Source organism: Siphateles boraxobius, unplaced genomic scaffold, assembly GCF_051911475.1.
Source record: "Siphateles boraxobius isolate OS27281-9 unplaced genomic scaffold, OSU_SipBor_1 15, whole genome shotgun sequence".
NCBI lineage: Eukaryota > Metazoa > Chordata > Actinopteri > Cypriniformes > Leuciscidae > Siphateles > Siphateles boraxobius.
The window spans coordinates 501,935-515,532 of NW_027508755.1; positions in this window are offsets into that span (position 1 = coordinate 501,935).

Below are 13,598 nucleotides of genomic sequence, written 5' to 3' on the forward strand. Positions count from 1 at the left end.
ATTCAGCTTGAGACTCGCGCAATCGACACTTTTCAAACGCTCTCACGCCACACATCCATTTTCTCACCCAGAAAAAAAAATCGCGGAGCTTAAAGGACACGGACACCGACAGACTAGACAGACCAGGATACTTTTGGTAGGAACAAAGTCTCAGCTCTCAGATTCTGTCAATTTTGTTTCGAAATTCAGACAATAATTACCGTTTTGGTTCTTGTAAATGTGACGTGACATCACTGACTGTAGCGCAGTTCAAGTAAACCGAACATCTGTTCCTTTATATTTAAAGATACAGTACAACTTGAACTTATTCAGTTGCCTTATTTATTTGCCTCATAATATCGATCAATCAGTGTTTTTCAACCACGGAAAGAGGTAAATAAAACAGCTGGAGAACAATTATGTCACAGAACCTTACATTTACCTCAGGAAAGCCATTTAAAGCTACAGTCCGTAGCTTTTTCCTCTTTGTCGCCATCTCTGTTCGAAATCTGTAACTGCAGTAATTCCCGGAATTATCAACTTTACATGAGTTGTACATTGGCATGAAACAGCGGATGAACACATTGTTTTGAGGAGAGTTCGCGACTGTCAATCACTGCTCCGGTGTGGATACTGTGACTGGCATTCAGAATCACAGATTCTACGTTTTGGAAGTATGACCAGCATAAGAATTTTCACATGAAAATGTCATCTGAACAAGTAAGTAACATTCACTTTTGTTTTGATCAACTATGGGGAAAAAAACAATGAAGTAAATCGCGCTGTTTAAATATAACGATCACTTATCTTATGTCAAACAGTAGCTACAAGTTATCATGCAAATTATTCAGAATTTTTTTATGTTAACAACATCAGCATTGCATGAGTACATTTAATACAAGTTTATTATGGCTACCTTTAGTTCTATGAAATAACAAAAATGAATATCTCGATATTTTTTTTCAATATCTCGATCGATATTCAGACGATATTTTTGCAATCCTTCAAAGAAATGTGTGCAAACTGGCAAAGAAGGTCCAGTTGGTCTTTTGACTTGCTGCATTAGACCTATTATTGTATAGAATTACTAGTACATAAAGATATGAAACATTATTGATTTAAAGTCTCCTAAACTTTTTAAAATAATAAAATATTATTCAATAAAGTCTTTATTGTTCTTTTATATTTTTAGTAAGGGTTCACAAAATTCACGATTCGGTTTTATAGATACAGTGGTGTCACGGTTCGGTACGTTTTCGATACAGCAAAAATAAAGAAATGCCATAGAAATTTCCTATTTATTAAAAGAAAAATTATTTTTAAATAAGTGTGAGTTTTCCTACATCTTGAAACTTTTAGTTTTATAAATGGGGGTAATCTTTGAAGGATGAACAAATAATGTTTTGGTCATCACATTAAAAATAACATTTAAATAACATATAACATTTGAGTTTTGAAGTGCTGGAAAAACATGTGTGACATACTTGAAAGCATTTTAATATTTCTGCCAAACTTCCATGGTTAAAGGGTAAGTTCGGCGTTTTACAAGTAATGCCCTGTTTTAAGATCGTTTCTGATGAAATCGAACGGTTAAGATTAAAATTTGGACACATGCTGCTGTCCCGAGAATTTTAGGTTTTTGTGTTAGCACCCCCCCACCTATACAATGGTTTCATAGGGGCACTGGAACAATCATTCATATAAACGCATTCTTTACATTCTTCCAAAAACTACGATAAAACCTGTTGGAAAGCATCTTTTGCAGCGATTTTTGCGTGAGAATATCAGTGAACACCCCAGACCACTCGGTGAGTTTCACGTCTTTGTAAACTAAAGTTTAATGCATTTATATGAATGATTGACAAAAGCTTTGCCTTGATTGCAATTGTTAACTTGCGGTACAACAAAACAAAAAGCAGGACTTTCCAAACTTACCATTCATGGTGACCACAGAAATATGCTTGCCAGAGGTGACCTCAATCTCATGGGTGCACTCGCATATTGCCCTACGGGCAGGCAATGGCAACTGACATACTGAAATGCAAAGAGGTTGTTACATTTTTCCTCAATCGAGAAGGTATATCTATACTTGTCATACTAGTGATTCAAAACCAACATCTACAAAATAGACAACTCTACCATATGTCATTATCACTGTTTTCTTACTAATAGCACGTTTCATAGTCAAAGACAAACAAAAACAATTTCTTCAGTCAAAGAGTGATTCAAATTAAGAGTTTAAACCTTTTCCATTAACAAAGTCTATAAACAAAGAATATTTGTGTAATTACTCTTTACTAGTCAACAGAAATTGTTAACAAACACATACCCTGCTCAAAAAAGTGAGGCTGGTCATTTTCACCCATCACCACAGCCTTTGTCAAGTCAAGTCAAGTCATCCTCATTTATATAGCGCTTTTAACAATGTAGATTGTTTCAAAGCAGCTTTACAGAGATAAACATATAATTTAAGGTAACAGAGATTGGTTTGGTTTTATAGTGGTTCTTGAAAAATGTTTTTTCCAGCTAAAGTTAGTTTTGATTGATTCACTTCCGTCTAAATGATCATTTGTTATTAAATTAGGGGCCGCTAAGACGACACCGTTCTCTCTAAACAGACTTTAAACGTGAACCTGTGATAGACGCTGATGGCGTTCACATGCGCATTAAGAATTGATTCTATAGTTATTAGAGCCCGACCGATATGGATTTTTGGGGGCCGATGCCGATACCGATATTAGGGAGTAAAAAAAGCCCGATACCGATATATCGGCCGATATTATTTATGTGTATATTATAATACAGTAGCAATATTATTTATGTGTATTATAGTACAGTATACCAGTCAAAAGTTTGGACACTTTCCTATTGGTGTGTACAAACTTTTGATGGGTACTTTACACAGTAGCTATAAACAGAATAAATATATTTTATAAACACGTTTTGCAATGATCACTCAAATGTGGTAATCAAACACTTGTGTGACACAGATATGTAATGGAGGCAGGGGTAGGTTATAGATAATAGTAATAATAGTTAGATAATAGATAATAGTTTTATACTATTTTAAATAATTAGTAAGCAAAATGTACTAAACGTGAAACTAGGCTACTCTTAATGCAAAATGGCCTTATATAAAGTGTTATAATTATATACATTTTTGGAATATTGCTTGATGTTGTAACGTAGCGTTATCAGGCAGAATGAGCTTTAACACGGTGTCTACACCGGACGCGGCCGTTACTGCTCGCGTCGCAACAGCTGTTTACCCTAGACAAAGCAGAATCAGTTTACTGTCGGAGATCGCTCGCGCCACGCATTTTAATCAATGTTTCATCAACCAATTGCCTTAATAAATAAGAAGAAGGCCTAAATATAGCAGACAATATAATCAGGACTTCTCAGCTGCGCGCTTGCAATAGTCACAAGCTCACACAATACGTGACAGAGGCTTGTAGCAGATAAATCAATTCTGTGAATTACACTGCGCAAATCACAAGTAGGCTACTACCCACCGGATGAAGAAGGGTTGGCTCTCAGTCTCCACAGGCTACATAAAATATTCATTTTATTTTATTTTATTTTTCGTGTTTGCATTTATGAGGAAAAAACAATGTTACAGACGCGACAGTTCAGCACTACGGACGTGAGCGCTCTGAAAGCGGCACTAATGCTTTGAAACTTTCACATAGACATCAAACAGAAAGCACAAAACCTTTCGTTTCACAGTGAATTTCGTTTTGTATTAATTGTATCTTAATTTTAATCAATGTTTCATCAGCCATTTGCCTCGATTTAATTTATAAGAAGTAAATTTAGCAGACGATAGATAATCTCGACACGGAGGCGCCTGCGGGTGAACTGGAGCTCGTCTCATGAACCGAAACTCAGCGTATAGACCTGAGAATTGAAATATATCTATATTGAAATGTCTACTTTTAAACAGAACAATTCAAAACGAAAGACAGACAGACTCATGTAATCGTATGAAATGTGCATTTCTCTCTGGCGCGCGCTCACTGAAGATCGCGAGTCAGCATCGTCAACTTCATCTTTGGCTGACACTGACTGAAAACACTTGTTTATTAATAAACAATTAAAATGTCTCCTTGCTATATTTGTTGTATTCATAATCATTATTTTTGCCAGTTCTTGTGACAGCTTTTAGGTGCTTTATTGGCAGCGCCACCCTTACATGAATCACCGTACCCGCATTTTTTAAAATATTCATTTATCGGCCATTATAAATGCCGATACCGATAGTTAGGAAAATGCCTAAAATCGGCCGATAATATCGGCCCGCCGATATATCGGTCGGGCTCTAATAGTTATGTGCATTTGAATATATGTGCGCAGGTTTGTAATTCCTTACAAACAAGGCCTAAACAAACTACTTGTCTTGTCTATAAATTTTGATGCAGAATTTTATTTTATCTTATCACTTTGGGTAGGTACGCGAACCGAAAAATTCCACAACGCTTTATCTGTAGAGTGGTATAGGGATCCTCCATAGGGAGAGGCTAGTTGGCACTTCAGCACTGCATTGTCATCGGGTCCAGGCGAAAGTCCTTCGTCAGATCTGGAAACGGCCTGGATCCGGCAGGCTGCGGGAAAACCTAGGGATAAACAAAGACACTAAAATTAGCGTAGATGCCATTCTTCTGATGATGTAACGAGTACATCAGGATTTAAGGGAAGTGTTCCCAGTTCCGGCTGACCTAATCTAAGCAGCCTAATATTGAATTATAGAAGTCTATAGAGTGTTATGTGAATGCTAGGTCAAAGAGATGTGTTTTTAGTCTAGCTTTGAACTGACAGACTGTGTCTGCTTCCCGGACAATGTTAGGAAGTTTGTTCCAAAGTTTTGGTGCTAAATAGGAAAAGGATCTACCGCCAGCAGTCGATTTTAATATTCTAGGTATTATCAACTGGCCAGAACTTTGAGATCGCAATAGACGTGAAGGACTATAATGCGTTAAGAGCTCGCTCAAGTACTGGGGAGCTAAACCATTTAGTGCTTTGTAAGTAATCAGCAATATTTTAAAATTTATACGATGTTTAATAGGGAGCCAATGCAGTGTTGACAGAAACGGGCTAATATGGTCGTACTTCCTGGTTCTGGTAAGAACTCTAGCGGGTGCGTTTTGAACTAGCTGTAGTTTGTTTATTAAGCGTGCAGGGCAACCACCCAGTAGAGCATTACAATAATCTAGCCTTGATGTCATGAACGCATTAACTAGTTGTTCCGCATTTGTCAGTGAGAGCATATGACGTAATTTAGATTAGGAAAAATGCGGTTTTACAAACACTAGACACGTGACTTTCAAATGAAAGATTGGTATCAAAGAGCACACCCAGGTTCCTAACTGACGACGAAGACTTAACAGAGCAGCCATCAAGTGTTAGACGGTATTCTAGGTTATTACGTGTGGAAGTTTTTTGTCCAATAATTAGAATCTCTGTTTTTTCAGAATTTAGTAGTAGGAAATTACTAGTCATCCAATTTTTGATATCAACTATGCATTCCGATAATTTTGTGAATTGGTGAGTTTCGTTAGGTTTGGAAGAAATATAGAGCTGAGGATCATCAGCATAACAGTGAAAACTAATTCCATGTTTCCTAATGATATCTCCTAAAGGTAGCATGTACAGAGTGAAAAGCAGCGGTCCGAGTACTGAGCCTTGTGGTACGCCATACTGAACTTGTGATCGATAAGACATCTCTTCATTTACTTCTACAAACTGATAGCGGTCAGATAAATATGATTTAAACCATGCTAATGCAATTCCACTAATGCCAACATAGTTTTCTAGTCTATTTAAGAGAATGTTGTGGTCAATGGTGTCAAATGCAGCACTAATATCAAGTAACACTAATAGAGAGATACAACCACGATCGGATGATAAGAGCAAATCATTTGTGACTAATGAGAGCTGTCTCAGTACTATGGTGCGGTCTAAATCCTGACTGGAAATCCTTGCAGATACCATTTCTTTCAAGAAAGGAACACAGTTTCACACTGCCTTTTCTAGTATCTTTGACAGAAAAGGTAGATTTGAGATCGGCCTGTAATTGACTAATTCTGTAGGATCAAGTTGCGTTTTTATTAACAAGCGGTTTAATCATAGCCAGCTTAAAGGTTTTTGGTACGTATCCCAGAGACAAAGACAAATTAATGATGTTAAGAAGAGGATCTATGACTTCTGGAAGCATCTCTTTCAGTAGTTTAGTCGGTATAGGGTCTAACATACATGTTGTCGATTTAGATGAATTAACGAGTTTGCAAAATTCTTCCTCTCGTATGGCAACAAATGAATCAAATTTTACCTCAGGGAGTTAATGCTCCCTGATGCGATGCTGTAGTAGACGGTTGCATAGTTATAATTCTGTCCCTAATATTATCAATCTTATAAGTGAAGAAGTTCATAAAGTCATTAATGCTGTGTTTCTTGGAAACTTCTGGGCTTGAAGCTTTCTTTTTCGTTAGTGTAGCCACTTTTTCAAATAAATACCTTGGATTATGTTTATTTTCTTCTAATAGGGTTGAAAAATAAGCAGATCTAGCAGCTTGTAAAGCCTCTCTGTAAGCAATCGAGCTCTCCTTCCATGAAATCCGAAATACCTCTAGTTTTGTTTTCTTCCAGTTGCGCTCCATTTTTCTGGCTGCTCTCTTAACCCTCTAAGTCTGTTTGCGTGTGTCTGTTTTAGAGCCTATAGAAACTGAAACCAAATGGCTAGCTCAATCATTCTTTTTGCATACAAAACCAGAGATGTAACATGTTCAGATCAAGCCTCCAACATGCTCATGTTGCGTTGTTTTCACCCTCTAATGAGTCTGTACAAATTGCGTAATATGCGTTTACAAAAAAAACCAAAAATGCATTGCACGTCTTTGCACACATGTTCTGTAGATCTGCGATTGATAGTTACGTCTTCCGATGGCTCATTGACGCATCACGTTCTGTGCACTATGACCCCCGGGTGTGTCGCATGTTGTGACGTCACAAGCTGCGTCATTTGACCATGCGTTTGACTCCCGTTTGACTCCCATTTGCCATATGTTCCTTCTTATCGTTATTTCTTTTTACCATTGATTCATTTTATCATTTCTTTCTCCTTTAGACACTCACAAATACAAGCACATTCTCACACACACACACATACACACACACACGCGCGCGCACGCAACGTTATGTCGTTATATCAAAATACTGTGTTCCAACACTAATAAAAAAGCAGCAATAAATATTGCTGCAGGGAAAAAATTCAAGTGGACTGAAATCACTGAAGAAGAACTTTACAAATACATTGGCCTCACACTGGTCATGGGCATTCTAAAGCTTCCAAAGTTCAGAGATTTCTGGCGGGTTGAATCCATCTTCCATGTTCCCTTCCCTCAAAAGGTTATGTCCAGAGACCGGTTCCTCAGCATCATGTGGAATATGCACTTGAGTGACCCTGCAGAAGATGCTGCCAATGACAAAAAAAAGGCACAGCTGAGTATGACTGTCTGCATAGAATACGGCCTCTATATGACAGTTTGCGCGTCGCCTGCAAAGCTGTCTACCACCCTGACAGAAACCTTTCCGTGGATGAGCGCATGGTAGCCACCAAAGCCAGAATCAGCCTGAAACAGTACATCAAAAATAAGCCAACAAAGTGGGGAATAAAACTTTTTGTTTTGTGTGATTGTAGTGGCTACACAGTGGATTTCAACATCTACACATGGAAGTCCAATGTTGCAAGTGGGAAGGGACTTTCATTTGATGCTGTGATGTCGCTGGTCAGGAAGGAGTTCTTGGGATCTGGATATCACATTTACTGTGATAATTTTTATACCAGCCCAGTGCTCTTTCAGCACCTTTACGACCTGGGATTTGGAGCCTGTGGAACCATCAGGGACACAAGAATTGGTGTCCCATACACCTAAGTGAATGCACTGTCAAAGAAATCTCCACGGGGATCAATAAGGTGGATCAGACAGGGATCGCTTCTTTTCACAAAGTGGATGGACACACGAGAGGTGAGTGTGTGCACTACTCTGCACACTGCATACTTGGGAGACACAGTGAAAAGAGTGTGCAAATCCAGCAGTGAGTACAGGAAGTTGGATGTTCCAATTCCTCCGGCTGTGAGAGACTACAATCGCTTCATGGGGGGAGTTGACCTGTCAGATCAGTTGATTGGCTACTATTCCTCGTGGAAGAAAAGCAGGAAGTGGTACATGACTGTACTGCACCATTTCATTGACATTGCTGTCACTAACAGCTACTTGCTGCACAAGCTACTGTGTAGCAGCAAGGAGGAGCAGCCCATGACACACCAGGCCTTCCAAGAACAGTTGTCAGCGGAGCTGTGTGGGGTGTCCTTACAACCAGCACGGGAGAGATACCAGCACTTACCTGTTGCCTTTTCTGGTACAGTTGGCTCAAAAAAAGCCACACAGGGGCGCAGGAAATGCAGGCTGTGTGGGAAATGCACTCCGTTCATGTGTGAGGCATGCCAAGTGCCCCTCTGCGTTATTCTGTACAGGAACTGTCACAAGAATTATCACAGCTAGAGTTGCCTGTGTTTATGTAGGGGTGCCTATCTGTATGTTGTTTAGGTCTGATAAAGTACAGTTTATTTATTTATTTTATAATTATTTTATTATTAATTGTTCTGACAGGGTCTATTTATTTTATATTTTAACCAATTCAATGTTCAATCAATATTCAAAAGCAAAATGTTATCTGTTTGACCACAAATTTAATTGAATATTTTACATGGCATTTTTCCCCCCTTTTTTTGAATGAGTGTAAAAATGAGTGTATCTTAAAAACTAATTTATGTAAACAGTTCAAATCAATTATGTATAGTTTTAAATTGTTTTATGCACGTTTTTCACATTGACAAGTTTGAGGTTGACATTTATCCATTTTTTGTATTGAATAAAATATGTTGGAAAAAAAATGTAAAATTGTTTTTCTTTTTGTTTATTGCACTTTTGAGATATTTATCTAGTTACTATTGATTTATTACAAACATATCCTTCAAATTGGTAGAGTAAGGATTATTTTGATGTATGGCATATGAAAATGCTCAAAAGAATGACAGCACAGCATGTAAAAATACAAAGACATTCTCTGGTGGAATTGTTCTATGGCAGGTCATAAAGGGTTAAGGGCCCGGGTGTGCTCGTTGTACCACGGCGTTGGAGTATTTTCTTTAATCTTCTTTAAGCGCAACGGAGCAACTGTGTCTAAAGTGCTGGAAAGGAGAGAGTTAAAAGTTTCTGTTGCAATATCAAGTTCTTCTAAGCTATCTGGGATGCTGAGACGATGAAACTGATTAGGAAGATTATTGATAAAGCAATCTTTAGTGGCAGAAGTGATAGGTCTAACATACTTGTAACACGGAGTTGGCTTTGCAGCCTTGGCTAAATGTAATTACATGAGACTAGATAATGATCTGAGATGTCGTCGCTCTGCTGCAGAGATTCAACAGCATCAACATTGATTCCATGTGATAATATTAGATCTAGAGTATGATTACGACAATGAGTAGGTCCTGACACGTGTTGTCTAACTCCAATAGAGTTAAGAATGTCTTTAAATGCCAATCCCATTGCATCTTTTCCATTATCTACATGTATATTAAAATCACCAACAATTAGGACTTTATCTACAGTCAATACTAATTCTGATAGAAAGTCAGCAAATTCTTTGATAAAATCTTTATGGTGCCCTGGTGGCCTGTATACAGTTGCCAGCAGAATTCTCAAACTTGATTTATCGTTTACATTATATATTTTTACATTAAGCACCAACACTTCAAAAGAAGTATATTTAAAACTAGATTTTTTAGTGGTTTTGAAAATATTACTATAAATTACAGCAACACCTCCCCCTTTGCCTTTCAGGCGAGGTTCATGTTTATAACAGTAATCTTGCGGGGTGGACTCATTTAAAGTAATGTAATCGTCTGGTTTTAGCCAGGTTTCTGTCATACACAGCACATCTAGGTTATAATCTGAAATCATATCATTAACTATGAGCGCTTTTGAAGTAAGGGATCGAATATTCAGCAACCCAAGCTTTATCGTTTGCTCATCTGTATCATATCTATTTTTTATTTGTTGAATATCAATTACATTTTTAACCTTAGATCAGTTTGGACGTTTTTTGGATTTCCAAATTCAGGGAACAGACACAGTCTCTATATGATGATATCTAGGTGAAAGAGGCTCTATGTGATGGGATTTATCTGACCTTGGTGACGCGAGGCCGCTAGCAGACGGTCGGTTTAGCCAGTTTGTCTGCTTCCTGACCTGTCATTGTCATGTTTTGTCTCTAAGACTATGAGCCAAATTATTAGAGAGAAGAGCAGCACCATCCCAGGAGGGATGAATACCATCTCTTTTCAACAGGTCAGGTTTGCCCCAAAAACTTTTCCAATTGTCTATGAATTCTATATTATTTTGCGGACACCACTTAGACAGCCAGCCATTGAGTGATGACAATCTGCTAACTATCTCATCACTCCTTCGAACAGGAAGGGGGCCAGAGCAAATTACAGTGTCTGACATCGTACTTGCGAGTTCAAACACCTCTTTAATATTAATTTTGGTGATCTCCGACTGGCGGAGTCGAACATCATTAGTGCCGACGTTGTGGGGGGAATAGGCTCCAGGTAGCCGTGGAATAGTCAATAGTGCCTCCCTGCCGTGGAACACATTCTTTTAGTGAGCCTCCATGTCGCATCCTCCACATAGAAACTCCATGTCCATTGGCACACAATCCAGGCACCTAATTACTGCCTCTCTAGCGCCGCACCTGTGGCATTTTTGGTTGACGTCTCTTTCAGTGGACAGTTTAGCATCGAGCAGCACTGGCCTTGTTGCTTTTGCCCTTGTATCAGAGTGTAGCTGCCGCTGTGCCCATGCTGTTTTTTCTGCCGCCACATTAACCTCAAATTAACCTCGAGTCAAGAGTGTCCCTCAACTGTTGAAGACTTGTTTCTGAAAATAAATAACTGTTCATTTCATTTTTTTCCATTTACTTTATTTATAAAGCACAATTAAAACAACGTGATGTTGACCAATGTGCTGTACAAACACATAACAAACATTTGTGAAGAGTCTCTTACCAATTAACCTACTGATCCAAACGCTAATTCTAGCAAATGCAATTTTAAATTTTGCTTAAAATAACTTAAAGAGGGAGCAAGTCGAAGGTGTAAAGGTAAATTATTCCAGCGCTTTGGAGCTGCCACTGCAAAAGCCCGATCACCACTCAATTTTAATCTAGTTCTTGGAATGTCTAGGATCATCTGATTTGCCGATCTAAGAGACCTAGAAGGTTTATGTATATGAAGGAGATGCACTAGATATGGTGGGGCCAAATTATGCAACGCTTTGTATACAAAAATCAATAGTTTAAAATCAGTTCTGAACTGCACAGGCAACCAATTTAGTGAGGCTAAAATCGGTTACATGCTGCTTTTTGCGTGTCCCCGTTAAAAGTCTTGCAGACACATTCATAACTGTTAAACTAAGGCTGATGGATGGAGTGGTGGGGAGTTTGATTGATCAAGCCTGCCTCTAGTGATCCGGTTATCCGTGTGTGGACCATGGAATTAATCTGTGGTGCCATCACAGAATTTCACAATAATCAAAATGCTATACAAACTGATCAGGGGAGATACGAGGTTCACAATTTAATAAGGCTACATTGCATCACAAACACAGACAACTTGAATAGCCTACTTAAAGAGTCAAAATCAGAAATAGGCAATATCGTCCAGTGAAGGTGAAACAATCTGTGTCGCCACTGAATATTCCGTGGTTCCGTCACGGAACAGGGTGACCAGAAGTTATCCTGGCGATCAAACGACGACAGAACAATGCAATATCATGTTGAAATCACTTTAAAACTAAATATTTAAAGTGAAGTACTTTAAGGAAAGTCAGAATATTTAAAGCATTTAAAGCATTTCCAAATTATAAAACGACATCAATTGGGGGAGCGCAGGTGTATGAAAAGGGAATCCGTGTGTGGACCACGGATGCTGCCTCTCATTGACTTACATAACCAACCCTGCTTAGCTTCCAAGATCAGACGAGATTGGGCGTGCCCAAGGTGGTATGGCCGTAAGCGAAAACTGCTGCCAAAATTGGGCTATTTAAAAGGTGAAGAAAACTAAGAAGAACTTTTGAAAAAACTCAAACTCTTTCATGCTTTCTGAAGAATCTCAGAGACTGTTTAAGGCTTTTTGAAGAAGCTCAGGGACTCTTTTTTTTTAAATAAAAAAGCTTACAGCACCTGGTATTCCCATGCGGTCTCCCATCCAAGTACTAACCAGGCCTTATTTAAAAGGTTAGACCATTAGTGAAGAAAACTAAGAAGAACTTTTGAAAAAACTCAAACTCTTTCATGCTTTCTGAAGAATCTCAGAGACTTTTTAAGGCTTTTTGAAGAAGCTCAGGGACTCTTTTTTTTTCTTTTTTTTTTTTTTAAAGCTTACAGCACCTGGTATTCCCAAGCGGTCTCCCATCCAAGTACTATTTTTTTTTAATTTAACCTTTATTTAACCAGAAAAGCTCTCTGAGATTAAAAATCTCTTTCACAGGAGTGTCCTGGCCAAAATTTGCAGCAGTACAATCAGTTCCAACACAGATAAACATCACACAGACATATTAAAAACACTTAAAAGCAATTGCATGATGTTAGATCAGCTTCTATTCGCCGGATCACTGATTTAAAACGGTCTAGAGTCAGCAGATTTTCTAATTTTAATTTAGATTGGAGGAGATTCCAGTCAAACGGCGCTGCGTACATAAAAGACTTCTTACCTAACTCAGTTCGAGTAAAAGGAACAGAAGAGTATAGAAGTTTTGCGAACGAAGAGAATAATTCTTGATAATTTTCTGCTGCATAAAACAACAGAGATAAGAAGGCAACAACCCCAAGATAGCTTTGTAAATAATTAAGTACCAGTGCATTTTTCTTCTGGTAGACAGAGAAGGCCAACCTACTCTATGGTACAAGGTGCAGTGATGGGTTGAAGATTTACAATTTGATATAAACCTTAAAGCACCATGATAAACAGCATCTAAGGAAGAAAGAAGATAAGAAGGTGCAAACTGATATACAACATCACCATAATCAAGGACAGGGAGAAAAGTAGCAGAGACTAATTTCTTTTTTACATTAAAAGAGAAGCAAAACTTGTTCCTTTAACTCTTCGGGGTCGCCGATCACGCCGGCGTGATCAAGTTACATGACCAGTTTAAGACGTCGAAGCATAAAAACAAAGTCACGGTGAGCGCTGCCGTCCACTTCTGTCGAAAGTGCTGGCTTGAAATTCTATTTTACTTTTTGTTTTGTGTTGATAGACCAAGTAAAAACGGAGATATGATCATTTAAACTTTATATAAAAAAATACTGACGCGTTCGTAAAAGAACGCCAGATGGGATGCGACAGCCGTTGCATTTATTCTAATAAATTCGTCGGTTTTTGTCATAAAACAAAACGGAGAAAAATGTGTGAATCTGCTGACTCTGCTATTCAGGCTGCACATTTTAGGGAATGGAGGAGGAGCCAACTGAGCTAAGACGCAAAATTGAAAGGCAGAGGA